The 23,444-nt window shown below is 39.6% G+C and overlaps 1 protein-coding gene across 1 annotated transcript in view; it reads right to left on the bottom strand.

The window, feature by feature from the left end:
• The window catches only part of LGR6 (leucine rich repeat containing G protein-coupled receptor 6), a 156,170-nt gene that overhangs the window by 116,073 nt on the left and 16,653 nt on the right, over nt 1–23,444 (bottom strand). The gene's annotated exons all lie outside the window — the stretch shown is intronic.

Here is a 23,444-nt window from a genome sequence, read left to right as displayed (position 1 = left end):
GGCTAAGGGGAGGGGGGGAGGCAGCCGGGAGGGCTAGGAATGAAGGTTTCAAAGCAGAGACCCTCAAAGCTGAAGCCCTACACTGTACCTGATCACTCATACACACGCACACACACACAAACGCGTGTGTGTCCACACATATAGTCATACAGACATACACACACATATCCCTTCCCCTTTCCCCACCTTCCTGACGCATATAGTTAAGACACATGGAAAGAGTGCTGCATCTGGCCGAAGGTATGGGGCTTTCCTCTTCAAGTCTTACTGGAGATTCCCATCCTTCTGAGATTGTGTAGGAATCAGAAGTCCTAAGTTCGAATCCCGCTTCTGCTACTTATTACCTGTCTGACCTTAAGCAAGTCCCTCCTCTGGGGGTCTCAGTTTCTCCATCTGTAAAGTAAGGGAGTTGAACTAGAGAGGTTTCTTAGGGTCCCATTCATCTCTGAATCCCATGACCTTAACTAGGGTCACTGTGAAGAGGGTAGGCTAGGAAAAACATTTTTGGCTCGTGGGTGTGCACACAGCTAAAAGGGAACGTAGAGGTCATCCAAGAGAGCCAGTGTCCTGCAGTGGAAGGAAGACATTCCCGGCCCCTGTCTATAGTTTCTAAATACGGAAGGGACCATCACCTAGTCCAACCCCCTCATTTTACAATAATGCCAAAAGGAATTGCCTAAAGGAAGTGATTAGAAGAGGCAGAATTTGAACCCATGCCCTCTAACTACAAACCCAGTATTCTTTCTATGCTCTTCCATTTCTCAGTCTTATGAGAGGAGTAACTGCAAAGGCAAGACTCTCAGGGTAGTCTTCTTTTCATTCCACCACACTGTCTTCACGTACATCTATGGATTCAGGTCCACGGGTCCTTAGGTGCATTTAGGTTTTGAGGGTATCTATCCATCTGGATATACATATGGGTCTGTGTGTATAGTGGAATTCTTCCAGCAAAGACTGGATGAATCTTTGACTGTTTCTGGCCAGAAGTCTGAGGTCCTTCCTTACTTTCCTTGAAGGAGCCTACTCAAACTTTTCCCTTGCCAAGAGCTCCTCATTCTTAAAAAACAAAAATCTTCCACCAGTCCCACTGTCTGCTAAAGCTATTGTCCTCCTACCTCTGACATTTACAACCCATGACCTTGACCTTGACCTCAGTCTCATTACCTATAAAGTGAAAGAAGTGCACTAAATGATTTCTTTGATCCTTTAATCCCATACCTCCCCTTCCTTTCAAGGATAAACTCCTAGAAAGAACTGTCTACCTAGTAGTCTCTACTTTCTCATCTCCCCAGTTCTCTACTCTTCAAAAGCTCATCTCTTTTCAACCTCTTTACAGAAATTTTTCTCTCTTTGGCATCAGTAATGATTCCTTTATTGAGTGACTTAGTGGAAAAAGACTCTCTGTACAAGCTATAGGACCTCAGTTCAAATCTCATATCTGGAATTTGCATGGTCTTGGGAAAATCATTTAATCTACCCAAGTCTAGATTTCCTTATTTGTGAAATTAAGGGAGTGTTTAAATTCTACAGGAAAGGTAAAAGGATAAGGTCACACTTTAAAACTGGAAAGGACTTCAGAGATATTCTAATTCAACCCCCTCTTATTTACAGATATTCACTTGCCTTCCTTCCTGGGTTATTTTTTATTTTGTTTTGTTTTGAATAAACTTCTCCATAATGGTTTTTTTTTCCTGTCGATTTATCTTTCCCAGTCTCTTTTTTTCAGGTAGTTCATCCAACACCCAGCCCTCTCTGTGCAGACAGGATTCCAGGACTCTTTTCTTTATGTGTTTTCTCTCTAGTTGATGCCATCAATTTGATTTATCATCTCTAAGCAGAGAACTAAATACATCACTCTCATAAATTCTAGGCCCCCATCAATACCTCCCCGCAGGATATTTCTGCTTATATGTTTCACAGTCATATCAAATTCAACATGCCTAAAACAGAATTCATCTTTGCTCCTGAAGTTACCCCTCCTCCCAACTTCCCAATTTCTATTGAGGGCAATCAGACTGGAAATCTAGCTGTCTTTAGCTCTTCTCTCTTTATCTAATTAGCTGATCTCATTGATCAAGTCTTTCCAATTCTACCTTGTCAGTATCTTTCACATCCTTGGGGTGTCCTGGAGCCAACGTCAACCATCTCTTAATTGTTAAATTTTCAGGGTGAGCATTTACGACTCAGAAACTAGCAAGTAGTCATACATCAGAGTTTGATTTATTAATTTATTGGGAAATGCAGATTAAATGAAAAAATGCACCTACATTTTTCTTAAGACATTGTTAAATGTTTACTAGTACATCCCTACATCCATCCATTCCCTCTCACACCACAGTTAACCTCGTTCAGGACCTTAGTCCCTCTCACATGTACTATTGCAAAACCCTCTTAAATAGGTCTTCTTGCACCCAATTTCTACTTCTCCAAAGCATATTCTGCACAACTGCTGCCAGACTGAAATTCCTCAAAGCTAAAGAAGCTTCCATGGTTCCCTATGGCTTCTTGCCTCAAATACCAACTCCGTCATATGACATTTAAAACTCTTCTCAATTTGGCTCTAGCCTTCTTTTTGGAAAATAGATTTAGTGTTAGATTTAGTATTCTGGCTATATTTGCTATTCCCCACACAAGGTATTCCTCCATTCTTCTGAACAATCCTGGGATGCTCTCTTGTTTCATTGTTGTCTCTTGAACCTCCTTTCTCCTCAAAGTTATGTTCAATCTTTATTTCCTTCAAGAGACCTTTCCTGAATCCTCCAAGTGTTATATGACTCCTCCCCAATATAGAAAGCTAGGTGGCACAATGGATAGAGCATTGGTTGGACTACTGGCCTTGGAATCTGGCCTCAGACAGTTGGTATTAGCTGTGTGACCTTGGGCAAGTCATTTAAACTTGTTTGCCTCAAATCCTAGATCATCTCTAGTCTCCTTGATTCATATCTGGTCATTCATATCTGACTCTAGAAGATAAAGTGAGGCTGGTGACATTGCACCGCATCCCCATCAAATCTAATTCACATGCTTGTCTTGGCATCACCTCCTTGATGACATGGTCTTCTTTGAAAATGAAGGACAACCATTATATATTCTATATATACTTATATGTAGATAATGTACATTTGTATATAATGTATATAAAATATAAATACGTATATGCTATATATACATATAAATATAGGTTTTATACTTATATTTACTTCATAATTTATATGTCTGTATACATGCTATATTTACTTCTCTGTGTAGGAGTCTATGCCCCAATAAAATGTAAACTTCTTGAGGCCTACATAGAGACTTAAATGTTTATTATTGACTGATTGGTTATACAAAGAGAGAAATTGAAGTTTGGAGCTAACAAGTGCCATAACCATATCAGGAAAGAGGGTTTGGAACTGGGGGCGTGTGACCTACTAGGAGCCCACTTCTTCGTCTGAGTTAGATTTTGGTCTATTTCCTAGGGAAAGAAAAGAGAAAATCTGAGAAGAAAGTAGGGTAAAGATTACTAGAGGAGAGGAAGTGATCAGAAAGAACACAGGGAGAAAGACTCCAAAAAACACTAGAAAATGATTAGGCTGTTTCTAGAGACCTGAAACTCTAGGACCAGTAGTGCTCTTGAGTCCTTGGCTGGAGTGTATTTCTGAGCAAAATTCACATCACTGAGCATTTATTACCAGCTTTCTGCACCTACAATGATGGGCAAACAAAGAAAGGCAAAAACCAGTCCCTGTCCTCCAGGAGTTTATAGTCTAATGGGGGAGAAAACATGGAAACCAATGAATACAAATTACTACAAAGGAGATAAAGAGAAAATAATCAACAGGGAGAAAGACCTAGAATTAAGAGGGTTCGGGAAAAGCCAAGGACACAAAGGCAAGGCAAGAGTGAAATGATCTGTGACCTCTTCCATGAATAGGGGACATTCTACTTTGGGATGGGGGGGGGGCTGAAGACAGCATGTACAAATAGAAGGTAACTTGAGGAGGGAGCCCTGACAACTGGGGGGGATCAGGAAAGGCTTTGCCTAGAAGTTGGCACCTGAGCAGAGCCTTCAAAGAAGCTAAGAATTCTAAGAGATGGAAGGGAGAAGGAAATGCCAGAGTGCATTCCAAAACCAATTCCATCCTTCCTCTCCAGCACATAGGCCGCCATCCCAGCTCCTGGGGCAACTGAAGATTATTTTCAAATGAGAAATGGAAGAAAGGAAGGAGTTCAGACCTCTGTGCCTCAATTCACCTTGTACAGTTACCACACACTGGCCACACCTTCAACATCAGCCCGTCAACTCAAGGTCGGTCCCCCCTATAAGGCCTGTCTCAAATCTAATTTAAGATAATTTTGTTTGTTTGTTTTGTTTAGTTTTTCCTAGCAGTTTCTGGAGCACCAAAATGTTCAAAAGAGACCAGAGTCACACCACTCAGCATAGTCAGCCACTGTTGGGAAGGGGGCCTGGAAGGCTGGCAAGAGCCGGGAAGGGAAAGGAGGGGAGAAGTGGGGAGGGGAGGGGCAGCCCCCAGGCGCAGGAAGGAGAAGTTTCTGGCTGCATGTTAGGAAAATGTTCTCAGGGCTTCAGTCCTGTGAAGCAACCAGACCACCCAAGGGAGCTGGGTGAGGCCATGTCACCATAGCAATGGGGAACAGGTTTGATAAGAGTGGGGATGTTGGGGGGGGTGGGCGGGAAGGGGTAGTTTGGGAATCCTGAAATATCACAGAACCTAGACCTTTCTGGAGAAATCCTGAGGAGGGGGGACTTGGGAGTCTCCCCAAGAAGAGAATCTAGTTCTTGAGCCCATTAGGGAACCTCTTTTTTTTTTTTGGTGCCCTTTTCCAGAGGGGAAGGAAGCCAGGGTGATCTGGGCCTCCTTCCAGTCTTCACTAGGATGGTTATCTCTCTTGTGATAGGGGGAGACAAACAAGAAGCTTTTAAGGTAGTGGAAACCTGATACTGAAGAAAGGTAGCCCCATCTTTTGTCTTTCCCCACTCTGCATCACTGCTGTCAGGAAGAGACCGGATCTGTATTCAGAGATGGTCTCCACTGTTCATCTCCTGTGACCCTTGCCTTCAGGCATAACTTCACTCTGTCCAAACAGATAGAAGAAGGGATAGGGAGGGGCAGGGAGGAAAATCTCCCCTTTTCTTAAGATCTCCTTTGAAGAATCCCTCAGAGACATGAAGATGATCCCAAGGTCTTTCTTCAACCTTCTTTTGCCAGTCCCAACAGCCTGATCCGGCTTCAATGCCTCCTTGGAGGAGTGACTAGTAGGTTGCAATGAAAACCTTCTGCAGCTATCAGTTCCTCTCTGTGTGGGCATGGGTGAGGCAAGACCCACCACACTGGGCAACAGTGCGGTGGAGGAGAAAGCATGTGCAAATGGAAGTGATCTGAGAGGTCTGACTAAAGATGCTTCATTCTCCCCAGAGGATAGACGGAGGCTTATATGATACCAGGAGGCTAGATGCAGGGAGATTAGATATAAGGGAGGATTAATAGACACTCAACAAATTCTTGTTAAGTCAAAGGACTTAGAGTTGGAAAGGACACCACATTTTAAGCCACAAAAGGTAATAAACTGGATAAGTAAATAAAGACCAGAGAGAGCATTATATTTGAACTTGAATTCACCCTTCCCCTTCTATGTACAGGAGCCCAACCTTATAAGCCCAAGATTGAGAATTGGAGAATAGAAGCCAGGGGAGGGATTGTGTAGTCAGACTTTGCCCTAAGTCCCTCTGTCCCTGGCAATCAATCCACTTCTCCTGAAAGGAAACAACATAAGCCTCATAACCTGTGTTATAGACCATTACTCCATTCCACATGAGGGTTGGTCCTTGGGATATTCATTTTTCCCCTTCATATTTCTCTGCTTGCTTCTTCACTAATTTTGTATTTTTAGTCTTGGAACTTTGGTACTGTTTTGAATTTGAATTGATCACAGAATCAGGCTCCTTGTTTTTATAGAATCCGGTATGTTTGGTAATTTATACAATAGTATAATTATTTTTTTCCAGCCAGGCAGTTGTGAATCCTGTTAGCATATTCTTTGGTCTTAGTGTAATCTATCTTACATTGGCTATTTTGCCTCAGCAGAGGATTTTTACCTTTCCATTCCAGAACTCACATTTTGTATTGCATTTTTTCCCCATAATGACTAAATTATTATTTTTTTTAGGCACAGAAAACTTCATTTCATTTCCTGGTTGTATATTAGAATTATTCATTCTTCCGTGGATTATTCCAGAAAGTCCAGTTTATTTTCAATTTTACTGGGGGTTTTTTAACATTTATTTTCTGGAATTTTAGAATGTTTATCCAAATTAACTTGGCTTCATATCTTACCTGAAGTTAACATGAAACTTGTCATGTGATGTGTCTGTGGTTGAATTTTATTAATATGTTAGGTGTTTATGAATCAGTTTTGAATGCCTACTGTATGTATAACTTCCCTACAAATAAATACAGAAAAGTTATCAAGATTTTATTCATGATTTTGAGTTTCTAAGTGTTGCTTTGAAATTTTGTTATGCACAATATATTAATTTACCATAATCCTGTACTTTTTTAGCTCACGTTAATATTTTGGTATTGATGTAGCCACATATGATGCAGTCTCTAAAAAAAAAAAGATGCATAAGGTAGAATTTGAGTTCCATTAGCAAGCGTTTACAATTGAAAGTCTAAAACCCTCCTACTATTAAGATTAGATTTTCACTTTAAGAATAGAGATATCTTAAAGATACCTATGCAGAAATGTGAAAGGTTTAAAAGTGTACAATTAAAGTCCCTAATGTTAAGACAAGTGAGACAAATAAGGATGTTTTTTCTAATTCTGTTATTCAGTTGTATCCAGCTTTCCATGACCTCCATTTGGGGTTTTCTTGACAAAGATACTGGAGTAGTTGACTATTTCCTTTTCCAATTCATTTTACAGATGAGGAAACTGAGGTAAACAGGGTTAAATGACTTGCCCAGGATCACATGGTTAGTAAGTGTCCAAGATCTAATTTGATTTTAGGAAGATAAATCTCCCTGACTCCGGATCCAGTTCTCTATCTACCTTTTCTAGAAAGTTGCCCTTTCTAATTCTACTTGAGAGTTTTGACCATGGAGATAGATATCTAAGGAACTAACAGTAGGAGATTGCTTCTGAGAGAAAGAGTTATTAAAAGAGTAGGAGCTCTTCTAATCAAAGAAGACCTTACTACATCAAAACAAAAGTCCCACTCAAGGCTAAAAGGGATGTTTCACCTGTAAAGAAAGCTGAACTCCTTCCCCTTGTGGTAAACAAATACTTTAGACTGAAATTTGGCTTCTTCTTTGGAAAAGAGCCATGTCTCCCAGGAAAACAGCACTGGGAGGTTTGCATTGAGTAGTTTTGTTTGAAAAGGCTACAAACTCAGTATGGGGAGGGAAGATATTACAAGAAGCATATTCAAGCTTTATTGATACTTCCATTTAGCATAAAGGAGAAAAACCTACTAACATTATCCTCAGATCTAGATGATCAGGGCAAAGATCAGGGCAGAGATGATCAGTTGAACCAGAGAAGCCTGCAGCAACTATGTCAAGGTAGAAAACAACTCTGATCTGCCCAAGATTATCAGGTTTCTGCAGAGGCAGAAAACTACCAACTACCCTATTACATGAAATAAGAGTTATTTCTAAGCATGTAAAGCTACCTTCTGATAAGGTGGTCAAGGCCTCTGAATACTGACCTTAGAGTCAGAAATAAGGCTGATCCACTATGCCATGGGTTCAAGATACCTGGATTGTGTATTAGGCAATAGTGGTCTTCAGTTCTGGATTTATGTAATGGCTGCTATCAGATTCCTATATCTAAGGAAGAAAAAGACTTGCATCTGTTCAGTTAGTTTTGACCAGTTGAGCACATGCCTCAAGGCATCTTGGTTTACTAGCCACTTTCCAAGGACTGATGGAGAAGGTCATGGTAGTATGAACTATCTGTATTTTCTGATGTACCTTTATGACATCATTGTCTTTGGAAGAATATTAAAAGAATATGAGGAAAAGACTGATAAAAGTTAGATTGACTTGGGGAAGCTGGTGAGAAATTGCCAATTTGATATGTGATAATTCTTCAACTATATTGGCCACAAGAGGTGGAGCTAAGATGGTGGAGGAAAAGGCAAGGATTTTCCCAAGTTCCCCTCCAAAAAACTATAAAATAATGCTTCAAAACAAATTCTAGAATGGCAAAAACCCACAAAAGAACAGGGTGAAACAATTTTCCAGTCTAAGACAACTTAGAAGGTCAACAGGAAAGGTCTGTCTCACTGGGATGAGAATAGAGTAGGTTGTGCTCTTGAAAGCCAGCAGCAGACCTTGGGGCAACTAAATCTGCCATAGCAGCTTTCAGAGCTCTTAGCCCACAGATGGTAAGAGAGTCAAAGAATTGGTTATATGGAGATTTCAGAGATCCCTTTATTGATACTGATGCAGAACTCTCTTGCATTTCCCATACAGGGATCCAGTCATAGGTTCAGGTCAAAGTCCAAAGGCAATAAGGAGCACTAGCACACTAGAGTTTACAGGGAACCTGGTCACAGTTCCAGGGCAGAAAAGGGTCCTTAGGGTCACTCACACACCAGAGCACAGGTCAGGAAGCAGAGACCATGCCTCTCTTTAGATCATACCACTTGGAAAGAACTAAAAATCTACAGGTCTCCAGATTTAGATTTGAAAAAAGCAGCATGGGGGCGGCTAGGTGGTGCAGTGGATAGAGCACCAGCCCTGGAGTCAGGAGGAACTGAGTTCAAATATGACCTCAGAAACTTAATAATTACCTAGCTGTGTGACCTTGGGCAAGCCACTTAACCCCATCTGCCTTGAAAAAAACAAAACAAAACAAAACAACAACAAAGAAAACAGCAGCATGAGAAGTTTGAAACTTGGGACAGTACCTTCTCTACCCCAGCAGCAGAGTGTAACTTTTCCTAAAGTTCAAAGTCAAATGTGTTGACCATATCATATCCCAACAAGGTGTGAGCACAGATCTGGAAAGTAGAAGCCCTTCTAAAATAAGCACACCCACATGGTCATAGAGACTTAAACTCTTTTCAGAAAATTGATGGTTATTTTCACAACAGTTTTAAGGACTATGTGGCTATCAAAACATTCTTTTTTCACACTTTTTTTTTGTTTTTTGGTGTCTTTTCTTTTGCAACATGGCTAATATAGAAAGATGCTTTGTATGACTTCCCATGTATAACTGATATATTGCTTATCTTCTTAAGGGGTAGGAGAGGGAGTGAAGGGAAAAAAATTTGGAACTTAAATTTTAAAAAAGAAAAATGTCAAAAAATTAAATGAAATTGGAAAATATTTAGTAAAATAAAGTTATATTTTTAAAAGATTTCTTGGGGGAAAAATAACTATACCACTGTTGTTAATGACCTTACTCATACATTTGTGACCGAAGAGATTAAGAACTGGAAATGTATGAAAAGCAAGACTTTCTTAAAAACCTACAAAGCAAGGCGGCTAGGTGGTGCAGTGGATAGAGCACCAGCCCTGGAGTCAGGAGTATCTGGGTTCAAATCCGGCCTCAGATGCTTAACAATGACCTAGCTGTGTGGCCTTGGGCAAGTCACTTAACCCCATTTGCCTTGCAAAAAAACAGACCTACAAAGCCTTTTGCAGATAGACAAATAGGAAAAAATCTTCAAATATTTAAATGTTCAGCTCCCCTATCTATGTAATGATGTTAGCTTATGTTACATTAGAACCAAGCAAACCTTTTGTTTTCAACAAGGATGCCTACATGAAAGATTTGAGGATTTTATTATCCCAAGAGAGTGATGCTGAGAAAATGACAGAAGTGGGAGCCCTGCAATAACATGTTGTATTGGATATTGCTTGAGCCAAGGCATGAAACTAGTGAAAAGCAACTAGTGAAACCTAGGGCATGCTGCCCAATAGATACAAGTGTCTTCTAGGGTGACTTTGAACATATGACTTGAGGAAGGAGCTTAGAATTAGTCAGAAACAGGTTTTACCAGCCTAAGATGGCTGCAAATGTCCGCCAAGAAGTGGGATACTGGTACCAATGTGTACCAACTCATGCTGCATGGTTGGAAATTAAAAGTACTAGCAAGTCACTGCATTGTGTTGTATTGGCATTCTAACTTTGAAAGGAGAGAATAAAAATGTAAGTCACATCTTAATAACAACAGATGGTTTCACCACATGTGCAAAAAGCATCCTCAGTTGCCCATGACAAAATAATTTTTCAGTCTATAGATTCCCTGACAGGATCCTCTCTGACCAAGGTAGAGACTTTGAGAACAGAAGATCCAAGGAAACATTGGCTTTGCAGAGATTAAAAAGTCAAGAACTACACCTTACCATACACAAAGATACCCACAGCTTGAGTGTTTCAACCACAAGCCCTTGAACATGTTGGGACCTCTCCTGCCAGAAGAAAAAGCTCCACGTAGACACCATATGTCATTTCTAGTTCATGTATACAGTTCCACCATGAATAATGCTCCACTCTTTAAACTATACTTGCTCATGCTTGGGTAGGAGCCCAAATTCATGCTTTGGAGCTCCAGATGAAGGAAAGGATGCAAATAACTATCCCCACTACATTTTCTAGTTGGGAGAAAGTTTAGAGAAGACTACCCACCAGCCATGGCTTTACTTCAGAAGAGCTGTGATTAAAAAAACAAAACACAAGATGACATAATGCTAGGGTGCATCATTAACAGCTATGACAAGGAAAGAGAGAGTTCTATTTAGCAACCTTAGAATTCACATGTTAGCTAACTGATGGAAAGCTAACCTATACAAAGTTAAAGAGACACTAGGCGACATGTCTGTTTACTGAATAGAGGACCCTATTAAGATCATCCACCATAACTATTTATTGCTCATTTTTATTGGTCAGTTGCTTCAGTATCTTTGGCAAAGATACCATTTTTTTCCCTCCAACTCACTTTATAGATAAGGAACAGAGGCAAACAGAATTAATTGACTTGTCCAGGTTCACACAGTTAGTAAGTGAAACTGGATTTGAACTCATGAAAAAAGTCTTCCTGACTCTAGAGCTGGCATTCTATTCACTGTACTTTCTAATGAACAAGTAGTAAAAAAAGAATGGACATTTACTTTGTTGGATACTGAGCAAAAGAAATCATCTACTAGTATAAAGACTAAATCAGATATTGGCGATGTTTCATACAAAGAACACTTCATGTATTATTTTAGGACAAGAGAACTAAATCCACATTCAACCCCTTTCTGGACTAGAACTTCAAAGGCTTCTAGGCTATAGATACAACCCTCCGAGTAAAAAAATACTGACAGTCAACCTTCCCCTATTGTGTTCACCCTATTTTTAAGTCCAGGCATATGGAAACTAATTTATGATGATAGTGATGGGCTGCATATACCATGCACTATCTCAAATATAGGAGCAGAGAACTCAACAAGTGATGAAGAGAATTAGACCCATCCGAGTAGTTACTAGACCAATCGTTCTCAAAAGTGTGATCCACAAAACCCTAGGGGATTCTCAAAATCTTTTCAGGCAATTCACAAGATCAAAACCATTTTCATAATACTACTAAGACATTGTCTACTAAAATATTCCTCCCTTTTCCAACTACATTTCTGTATGAAGTCAAATTTCTTCATATACTTACTAGACCAACAGTTCTCAAAAGTGTGATCCATAAAACCCTAAGGGATTCTCAAGATTTTTTCAGGGAATTCACAAGATCAAAACCATTTTCATAAAACTACTAAAACGTTATTTGTCTACTAAAATATTCCTCCCTTTTCCAACTACATTTCTGTGTGAAGCCAAAGTTTCTTCATATACTTCAATCAAACAACATATCACACCAGATTGAATGCAGAAGGAGAAATTAGAAAACAGCTGTCTTCTATTAAGCCAGATATTAAAAGAGATTTGTAAATTATATAAAACAATGCCACTTTTCACTATTTTTTGTTTTGAACTATATAGTTTCTTTTTCTTTTTAAATGTTACTTATATTAACATTTTTGTTTATTATTGATATTTTGGATGAATTAATATCTATATTAAAAATTTGAAAGGAAGGGAGGAAAAAAGAGAGGAAGGAAGGAAGGAAGGAAGGAAGGAAGGAAGGAAGGAAGGAAGGAAGGAAGGAAGGAAGAATGGATGGATGGATGGATGGATGGATGGATAGAAAAAGATGGGAAGAAAGCAATAGGAAGAGAGGAAAGAAAGGAAGAAGAGACTTAAGAGAGAAGGAAGAAAAGAAGGAATTTACTAAATGTAAAAAGTTTTTTTCATCCCTGAATCAAGTGACTCAGGGAAATCTGCCTGAAGGCTGGGAATGGACAGACCACAGGAAGGAAGGTCCTTTCTGATCAGAAATGCCAGACTTTGGGAAATTATCCTTTGGAGCCACAGGAAGTAATTTCAGGTAAAGGGCCAACCCTGGCTCCACCTATGCCTTTTCATTTGGAAAAGAGGAAACATGGAGACCAAGTAGTGCCAAGGGTGTGGTTGGCGTGACCACAGTGATGAGCTAAGGTGGGGACTAAGCACAGGGATCAGGGCCTCCATTCTGAAGGAGGGGAGCAGTCATGTCAGCTCTGAGCCCCCTTGGGACCCCTGCCTAAAGAAGAACAGACAGACTAATGGGGCTATTTCCGGCTTTTCTTATATGAAACTATGTGATCTTGAGAGAGTTGGGAGGGTGAGCAGGATTTGACCTGCGGTCCATCTGAAACCCACAGTCATGAGCTATTTATCATGAGAGAGTGCTATTGTATACATGGTACTCTGTTTTCCCTGCTGAGGGATTATTTATGACACTCCAAGGACAGATATCAGGAAGGAAAAAGGGTCCTCCCTGTGTGAGCTGTCACTTTGCCTGTGTCTGGGGCTTGGCTAAGGTTTCACAAAAGCTGAGTGTGGCAGAGAGATTGCGTAACCTTCGTCTCGATCTCTTTTCCATGTCTCTCTCTCCCTTGCCAAGCCCTGCCACCCACAGGCAGAGAAATTAAAGAGATCCAGGCCTATTGGGTCCTACCTCCTGGGCCTAGACCTCTGCAATAGTCAGGGTGGAGCACTGCCAAGTGAGTGGGGCAATGCCTGCAGGATGGTTTGCAGCCCACACTGAACCTGAACTAGGAGGAACCATTTGTCTGTCCCAGTCTCTCCCCAACATAGAACAATCTCCTGTCTCACCTCATTTCCCCCATTCTGAGAAACTAGCTGGATTCCTCTTTCCTCACTAGACTGGGAGAGCTGGAAGAGACCTCAGACATCATCTTGTACAATCCCTTCATCACCTTCAGAGGGAAAGTGAATTGCCTTTTGTCCCATAACTAGCAAACAGGAGAGCTAAAGTTGAAACTGGATTTGGAATTAGAAGGTCTTAATTCAGATTCTAGCTAAACCACTTACAATCCATGTGACCTTGGGAAAACCACTTCATCTTCCAGTTTTCAGTCTCAATGATTCTACATCCAATGACCTTTCTTTTTTTATTCAAGTAGACCTTGTCATAATGAATGAATCTGTTTTATTTTTTTGCTATTTATTTATTTATTTATTTTTAAGCATTTTATTTGTTTTCCAATTATATACAATAGTAATATATACCCATCATTTTTTGCAAGGCTCTGAATTCTACAATTTTTCCCCTCTCCTCCCTCCCTTCTCCCCCCACAGAAGGCTGTCTGACAGTCTATATATTGTTTCCATGCCATACATTGATGTAAATTGAATGTGTTATAAGAGCAAACATAAGAGTAAACATACCCCCCCCCCCCAAAGAAGATGAGAAGCCTCAAGAATAGAGAGAGAGGAAAAAATTGTACTTCAGTCTGTGTTCAGATTCCAATGACTCTGTCTCTGGGGTGAGTTGCTTTCTTTATCATAAGTCCACCAGAGAAGTTGCTTCGATATTTTTCCCCACAGTTGCTATTACTAGCTGTACCTCACTTATTTATTTTATTCTCTCTCTCCTTTTATCCTGGCCTGTCCAAAAGTGTGTTGTATCTAAGTAACCTCTCCCTGGATCTTCCCTCTCTTCTGTCTTCTATTCCCCCCTTCCCTCAACCCCCATTCCCCCTTATCCTGTCCCTTTCTTCTCATTTTTCTCTAGGGTAAGATCCAATGACCTTTCTATCACAGCTTGCTATTCCTAGCCAAATCCCATCCATCAGAGCCCAGGACAAGTCCAAGTATTTACTAAACTTTCCCCAACTCTTTAACCCACAGTGGTCTATCTTCTCTCTAAACTCTCATTCTCCCTTGTTAAAGAGTGGAACATACTAGTGAATGTTTAGGAAGGGAGAATAATTGGTGATGGAATTAATATTTGTTCTTGAGTGATTCATTCATTAGACATCTATTAGTGATCACACTTAAGTTTGTGAATCATCTGCCAAGACCTAGCTAGATGTTGGTAGCCACTCCCAATTGAATAATTAATTATAATATGAATTCTAAAATAAACCAATAAGTTTAATCCAGATATCAAGAGCCCAACCTGTTTTCCTACTGAAAGGCTTTGGGGGGAGGTCACTATCTTAGGGCTGGAATCAGGGATGGAGCAAGTTTATTTGACAGCAAATCATGATTAATGAGTTTGGGAGGAAAACAAAAGTTAGTGTTGTCCAGTCATACACTGGGCAAATATTTTAAACTGTATACCTCTCATTAAAAAAAAATTGTTACTGGCATCATTTTCTAACATATACTTTCTTCCTCCCCCTCTCAAAGATCCACCCCTTATGTGAAAGCATGAAAAAAGAGAAAAATGTTTTAGCAAAAGTCAAGGAACCACTGAAAATGTCTGACATAGGGGTGGCTAGGTGGCACAATGGATAGAGCACCGGCCCTGAAATCAGGAGTACCTGAGTTCAAATCCAGCCTCAGACACTTAATAATTACCTAGCTGTGTGGCCTTGGGCAAGCCACTCAACCCCATTGCCTTGCAAAAAACCTAGAAAAAAAATTTTTGACATCTATACTATTCCATACATGATCTTCCACCTCTTCAAAGCAGGAAAGTTCCTTCTCATATCTCTTCTTTGAGACTAAATATTGTTATTATAATTTCAGGTATTCAGCAAATGCTTTTTGTTTAAAACTGCCATTTTCAAACTCATCTTGACTCAAAATTGTGGGAGGGCAAGGCTAGGAAAAAAAGATAAATGTAGCCTGTAACAATGATGTGGAAGAATATCAGACCTAGAGCCAGGAAGACCTGGATTTGAGTTCTGATTCTGCTACTTATTAGTTGTGTGACCTCTTTAAGCCTTGGTTTCCACATTTGTAAGTCAGGGAAAGTATTTTAAAATATTTTTAAAATGTAGTAGCTACTTTGCAGGATTGTTATGAGGACAGTGTTTTGTAAATCTTGGGGGAGTATGACAATTCAATATAACAATTCAACAAGAATTTATTAAGCACTATGTTCAAGGCACTGTTGTAGGGATACAAAAAGAAAATGAAAAATAGTCTGTTCTCAAAGAGTTTACATTCTACAAGAAGAATGAATACATCAGGCAAATATTTACATGAAAAAATGAGAGGTCAAGAGCAATACCACCAGAGGGCTGAGGAAAGACTACATGGAGGAAGTAGCAAGTATATGACCTGAGCCTTGAAAGAAGTTAAGGCTGCTAATAGAGTAGAAGAGGCAGTATATCCTAGGCATGTGAGACAGCCTATACAAACAGGTAGGAGATGTCATTTACAAGTTGAACAGCAAATATGGTAAGTTAGAAAACAGATTGCATGAGTGGAAATAACATGAAGTCAATCTGGAAAAATAGATTGGATGTAAATTGAAAATAAATTGGAAGCTCCTTAAGGGCAAGGATAACAGAGTGAGTTTTAAACCCACAGTGTTCCCCCAATTGTCCTTGAACCAAAATCAGCATCCTTGGGAAGGGATATTGCTCAATTCCAAATGATTGTGCTGGGTACTTTCCAGAGGAAGTCCCAAATATGTTATCCACTGAAGAACTGAGTACATAGTCAACTCCTGGACAGCTTTAAACAGAAAGACAGATGGCAAGATGTAATTGGAAATGTTTGGAAATCCTTCCTGGATAGTATTGGAGGATGTGATAGGAGGCAAAGATACAATATATATATATATATATATATATATATATATATATATATGTATGTGTGTGTGTGTGTGTGTGTGTTTGTGTGTGTGTGTGTGTGTATAGATATATACATATATATCTGGCAGATGACAAAATGATTTAGAAAACTACAAATTAACATTGTCTATATTATATTGTATTTTTGTTAGCATGGTAGGCGCTCAATATAAAAATACCCACTAGAGGGAAGGAATGACCTCCCAAGGCAACACAGATGCAAGTGGTGAACAAAAACACTAAAAAGTATTAATAATACATCCTTCCAACCACATATAATTTTTATTTTTATTTTAATTTTACTTTATAAAGATTTTATTAATTTTGAGTTTTACAATTTTCCCCCCATTCTTGCCCCCCCCCCCCCCCCCCCGCAGAAGGCATTCTGTTAGTCTTTACATTGCTTCCATGGTATACACTGATCTCAGTTGAATGTGATGACAGAAAAATCATATCCTTAAGGAAGAAAAATAAAGTATAAGAGATTGCAAAATTACATAACAAGATAATGGGTTTTTTTCTAAATTGAAGGTAATAGTCTTTGATCTTTAAAGGTTCAAACTCCACAATTCTTTCTCTGGATATAGATGGCATTCTCCATCGCAGATAGCCCAAAATTGTCCCTGCCAACCACATATATTTTTAACACAACCCTTTTATTTGACAGATGATGAAGTAAAGGTGCTTAGAGAAAAATTGAACTTGCTTAAAGTCAATGAGGTAGCAAATAATACATACAAGCACATTTTAGGGATGACAAAGATATATAACCATTTACAGTCTCTATTCCATCTCACCTAATTCATCTCCAATTTCTCTCTAGCTTAGTTTCTCTCTCTCTCATTTGAGTACATTAGCTCCTTATTTCCCACACACAGCTAGCAATCTCCTCCTTCCTGAAATGCTTCTTCCCAAGTCATCCACTAGCCCAAACCCACATACCATCTCCAGTAAGACTTTCTCACTTAACTACACTACAACTCCTTCAACAGCTATATTCAAGTGTATGATTTCCTATGGTTTTTCTCTCTTTCAGATAGTATCCTGGTTATGATGAGTTTTGTTTCCCCCAACAGGCTGGGAGTTCCCTGAAGATAAGTGCAAAGTCAGATTGTATGTCTTCCCCATCCTCCGGGAACTCCCCATAGATAAAGCCACTCTCTCATCTTCCCTCTGCTTCTTCCTACTTTATTTGGCAGAGCCAGAGACTCTATAGGATTCTATTATTTAGGTTGATCTGTATAAATGGTATAGTGGAAAGACTATTGGACTTTGAGTCAGAAAACCTGAGTTCAAGTTACAACTCTCTCCCTTACCAGCTGTAAATCACTTTATATCTCTGAAACTCAGATTCCTTAACTGTAAAATGAGGGCAATGATATATGTTGTACCTACTTGGGATTAAGAAAGGAAAGAAACCAGAGCCTTGTCATTTATGCAGAAGCTTCATCATGCCTGTACATCATAAAAGCTTTTGTTAAAGAGGATAAATGGAATTCACTAGACATGGGGAACATTGAATAACACTTTAAAAAAAATGAAATTGACCCTATATAACAGACAGGAAATGATTGCTTACAGATGTGATAGTCATTTCAGAATCAGCTGTCTGTGTGCAGTCATATCATCGACTGGAAGAACAAAGGTCAAAGTAAACACCACACGGGAAGAAAGGCTAGAGAGAGGAAGAAGATACAACATGTGATTACAGCTGCTCCAGTCCCACCTGTTTAAACAAGCTATCAGCTAAAAAGAAACAAAAAAGGAAAAAAAGGGAAATAGACAAAAGTAAAGACTCTATCACTATTTCTTAGTGCAAAGTAGTCACCCCAGTGAGGATGGTTAGAGTATCCAGAAACTGACTCAGCCAGCAAATTGTCAATCTCTGTGCCAACAGCAGAGTCATGGCAGCCCAGGGCAACATCAATTTGGTGTTCGGGTTCACTTACAAAATAAGAATAACAACAGAGGAAAAAATGAGACTGGAGAGAACTGGAAATTAAATGCAAATTCCAAGAGCATTTATAGATAAACTCTGAAGAACAAAAAAAGGGAGATAAAATGAAACAGAAAGACCAGGGTCTTTGATGGTGGTCTACAAAGCTTTCCAGTCACTATGTTTGGATGCTACCAGTCTCAGTACCCAATGTACTAGACTGAGAGCTCCCTAGATATTGGATAGTTCTGGTACATTGGATAGTAGCAACATACTAGACTGGGAGCCTATTAGACTGTATCCTTATAGTTTTAATCTCTGTGAGAGCAATAAATATGTCTCATCTGTACCTACCAAGGAATTAGCACAGTTCTCTGTACACAATAGGTGTTTAATACATGTTTAATTGGATTGCACAGAAGTACCAATGGAATTTAAGATGAAGTTGGCAGTGTAACTGGATCTGACCAAAGACATATAGTTGGCACAGTTTTAAAGGCACTCGAGGATCGATTTTCAAGCTATTTTAATGGATCAGAGGATTCCAAAAAGAAAGGAAAAGATCAGAAATTACTTCTACTGCATTAAAAAATTTTAAATGATACTAAGCTAGTAAACTACTGGGAATCCTTGATGAAAATATAAATCACCAAACTGGCTTTCCCAAATGGTCTTCTACATAAGACCACATTTTGGTCACATACTTGATTGAGAGGTAAAGAAAATTTGTCTTCTCATTCTGCGCTTATTCACTGATTTTTTTTATTCACTGATTTTTTTAGAAAAAGCATTTGACTGGAGTGGTTAGTTGGCACAGTGGATAGAGCACTGGCCCTGGAGTCAGGAGTACCTGAGTTCAAATCTGACCTCAGACACTCAATAATTATCTTGCTGTATGGCCTTGGACAAGCCACTTAACCCCATTTGCCTTGCAAAAAATCCTAAAAAAAAAAAAAGCATTTGACCCAGTAAAAATCAAGTCTTGAAGACTCTTCAGATAAAATATCTTCTATTCATATATTTAAATTATATGACTATGATAGATGCTAAACTACTAAGTATTAACATCCATACTTCAAGGACCCATGCTTTTGTTGGTTTGGGTATTCTCTCCAGGGAAATAGATAAAAAGTTTTCCATGATTTAGTAAACAGCCTTCAAAAGTCAGTAAGCACCGGCCTTGGAGTCAGGAGTACCTGGGTTCAAATCCAGTCTCAGACATTTAATAATTACCTAGCTGTGTGGCCTTGGGCAAGCCACTTAACCCCATTTGCCTTGCAAAAACCTAACAAAAAAAAAGTCAGTATGGCTGAGAAACTAATTACTCTATGGTCAATCTGGCAATGATTTTATCTTAATTTAGCTAGTCAGACCCTCCCATAAGACAGACACAATCTGTCTCTCAGCCTGTACTTCAAGCCTCTTTAGCTCCAGAGGATTTGCTCCAGCTTCCATTTTGCCATTGTAGAAAACTTAACATCAAAGAGAGCAGTGAAACAGAGAGACATTCACCTCAATTGTTCACTAGCCTCATGAATGGGGCTCTTCATAAAGTTCCAACAAAGAGATTCTCTACTGATGGCAAGGTTCTCCTATTTGAGTTGACATTCATCGCAGTGAGCCCTAGAACACTGCAGATCTTTTCCATGGAATCAATAGTAAGGATAAAGAGATTGGTTTAACTAACCATCTACACTAGAAAAAGCAAACGGATGAAAAAAACATACTACTCAGATTATGACATGAAGTTGGACTAAATTACACATATACACACACACATATATATAATTATATATACATACATATATAGATATATGTATACACACATAGTGTATGTGTGTGTGTGTGTATGCTTTAGGAAAAGGAAGTAGAAAATGAGCTGGGCCTAATATTTAGTGGGTTTTTTTTTTTAACAGCTCAGACAGTTGCATTTAAGGACTATCACAGTAGTTTTTAGTTATCTCAAACTTTACTATGCTAGAAATATTCAACTTTTTGACTTCAATATTCTCCTTGGAGAAAGGAATCATGGAATGCTGGAATTATCTAAAGAATCAAAGCTACAAGTAATCCAAAAGGGCAATGGAAAGACACATGGTGGGCAGAAGGAGGTGGTAGCAAGTTACTGCAGATGACTTCATTGCCAGAAGTGTGGACACCAAGGACATGGAGAGCTGGAAAAAGAAGTGTGCCGGTTATGTAGCAAGAGGGAGAGAGAACAGATGCTCAATGCAAGTGCCGCAGCCTGATGATGCATGAAGAGTTAGGAGCCTCTTTCCAAGTCTTGGAGTCAGGAGACTTGGGTTCAGACTCCAACTCTGATCCTCAGTGGTTGTGTGTACCTTCTAAGCCTTTCACTTAGTCTACTTCTCTAAAATGGAGATGTTCTTCCTACCTACCTACCTTCCTACCTACCTTCGGTGTGACAAAACCCTCTTATTAGCTTTAAGGAACCTCATAAATGTGAATTACAATCTGTCAAAAGAACTTTAGAGAAGGTTCTGAGTGAGTTGGAGGTGTCACCTTTGGAAGGTGTATGGAAACACATGCACAAGAACAGGTGAGATGATATGGAGGAGCTCTGCTTTTCATCCATAGAAGGAAAACCCAAGATTGATGAGATCCCAGATCCCTTAAATGCATCAAAGCTCCACCTACCTCACAGAGCTGTTGCAAGGATAGCTCTTTATGAGCTGCAAAGCATTATGGAAAGGTGAGTTATTACTATTATTATTATTATTATTATTATTATTATTATTATTATTATTGCCAGAAATCCACGCCTGTCTGCCACCCCAGCCCCAAAACAGAGACAGGTAGGGCGGTAAGGTTATCTAGAGAAAGCGGAGGAATATAGAAGGTAGGGTCTTCCTTTGAGTTGAGATCACAGCATCCGCTGTGCTCTTTGTTTAGCTGAAGCTCCTAATCCTGCTGTCTTTATTTTACTAAATAAACAGACAGGCAGGGGTGTGCCTAAAGGAGAAAGCTGGAGGATGGGCAAGGATTTTTTCCTACAGGGTTCCTGCCTTTCCTCATCGAGTTGTTCAATATTTACTGTCTTAACGGGATGGTCTCCTTCTCCCATCTGTATGCCCCTCTTCTCCTTTCTTTTCTCTTTCTAGCCACAATTTCTAGTTTCGGATAAAGCAAATTCACCCTAATAATAAACTATATAGTTTATAGTCCCACCCATCAGGGCAGACTAACAGAACATCTCAACCAGTCATTTCTTCTTTCAAACTGGGCTAGCCCATTTGACCTATCCTGGGCCGAATCTGGAATTTCCTGAATGTCCTATGAAAATTATAGGCAGGGGGCAACTTGGATAGAGCACCAGCCCTGGAGTCAGGAGGATCTGAGTTCAAATCCAAGCTCAGACATTTAATAATTGCCTAACTTTGTGACCTTGGACAAGTCATTAAGTCCCATTGCCTTAAATAAAGGTATAACACCCCCCCAATATATACCTCCATCCACATATGCATAGACACTCACACATACACAAATACATTCACACAGACACACACAACATGCACCCTCAGAGTTCCTGGCATCCCTTTACCATTGGGATATCCTATTCCTGAATAGACCTGCGGTTTCATTCATTCATTCCTTACCTCCAGATGAGGAAATTTCCTAAACCAATGCAAGTTGGCACCTTCTAAACAACTTAAAATCTTAAAGAGAGTTGTCTAAAACACTTAAGAAATGAAGTAATTTGTGAGCTAAAAGAAATTTAAGATTGCCCATCTGACAGGAAAAACCTCCACCAATAATAATAATAATAATTAATAATCATAATCATAATAGGGGCAACTAGGTAGCACAGAGGATAGAGCACGGGCCCTGGAGTGAGGAGGATCTGAGTTCAAATGTGACCTCAGACACTAACCCCATTGCCTTACAAAAAACTAACAACAATAATAATAATATTTTATATTTATCATGTACCAGTGTTTTATAATTATTCTCTTATTTGATCAACTCAAGATGCTCTCCTACATGATTTCTATCTCAATCCAGTTAACCTAGTCACTCAATAGAGTTCTGGATTTAGAGTTAGGAAAGCCTGAGTTCAAATCTTGCATTGGACACTTACTAATTCTGTGATTATGGATAAGTCATTTAATTTTTCTGTGACTCAGTTTTCTTATATGTAAAATGAGCAGGGTTTCTGTGAGGAGAAAATGAAATAATTTTTGTGAAGTGTGTATTATATGGAGGAGCTAGGTGGATACCTCTAGTCAGGAAGACTCATCCTCCTGAGTTCAAATGTGATCTCATAAACTTACTAGCTGTGCAACCCTTACCAAGTCACCTAACCCCTTAATTTTGCCTGTTTGTTCATCTGTAAAATGATCTGGAAAAGGAAATGGCAGACCACTATTTTTTGCCAAGAAAGCCCCAGATGGGGTCATGAATAGTCAGACATGACTGAAAAACAAATGATCTATGTAAATGTTAACTTTTAATCATCATCGTCATCATCATCATTATTACTATTACTATTACTATTACTATTACTATTACTATTACTATTACTATTACTATTACTATTACTATTACTATTACTATTCTAACTAATGGTCCTTTTCTGCCCTTATACTGATACTAGGTCCTGGGTAAGAGGTCATTCTGGTCATCATATTCAACCTCTCCTCACTTGCCAAAGTGAGTCAAAGATCCCTCCTTCTTTGTCTGGTATTTAGGGGAACAAATGCCACAGTCGCCCTCAGTCGCATAAGAGTTTAACATCCCTCATGCTGCAGTAAGAGCCAAAAATTTGAGGTCAGAGACTAGATAGTCAACTGAAATAGAAAATAGGATCCTCAGGTTTTCTGCACTGCCGGGTCAGGGGATCGGGAGTAGAATTGGTTTGGAGTAGAATTGCTTTTTTGGTACCAATGAACTTGAGCTGTGTCCCCCAAAGGTCGCCTTGAAGACCACTCAGAGATCGTCCCACTTCCACTCCTGGCCTGCATCTGGGACAAGAGTGTAACTTGGGAGCCCCTGGTGGGCAGAAGGGGAGCCTGTCCAGGTTTCTGATTAGCTGAAAAAGGACTGGGGAGAAGGGAACAGGAGGGGAGAGAGTCCTGGGTCAGTCCCAGGACTGATGAGGCAGCAGCTGCAGCCTCTGGCGCCTCCAAGTGACCACCTGCTGTGCCACTGATCTCCCCATCTTTTGATCTGCTGATCTTCTGATCTTCAGCCAGTGTCCATAAGCCAAAGGCCAAGCATTCATGCCCCCAATGGCCCTCTCCAGGGAATCACTCAAGACTTGAACTAAGTCCCCATTCTCTCCTGAGAAGTTTTTGGTGTTTTGAGAGTTGTTCTGCCCTTCATTAAACCCGAGACCAGGATAA

This window comes from Macrotis lagotis, chromosome 2, assembly GCF_037893015.1.
Source record: "Macrotis lagotis isolate mMagLag1 chromosome 2, bilby.v1.9.chrom.fasta, whole genome shotgun sequence".
Lineage (NCBI taxonomy): Eukaryota > Metazoa > Chordata > Mammalia > Peramelemorphia > Peramelidae > Macrotis > Macrotis lagotis.
The sequence above is the reverse complement of the archived record's forward strand: the minus strand, read 5'-3'. Positions and strand labels throughout refer to the sequence as shown.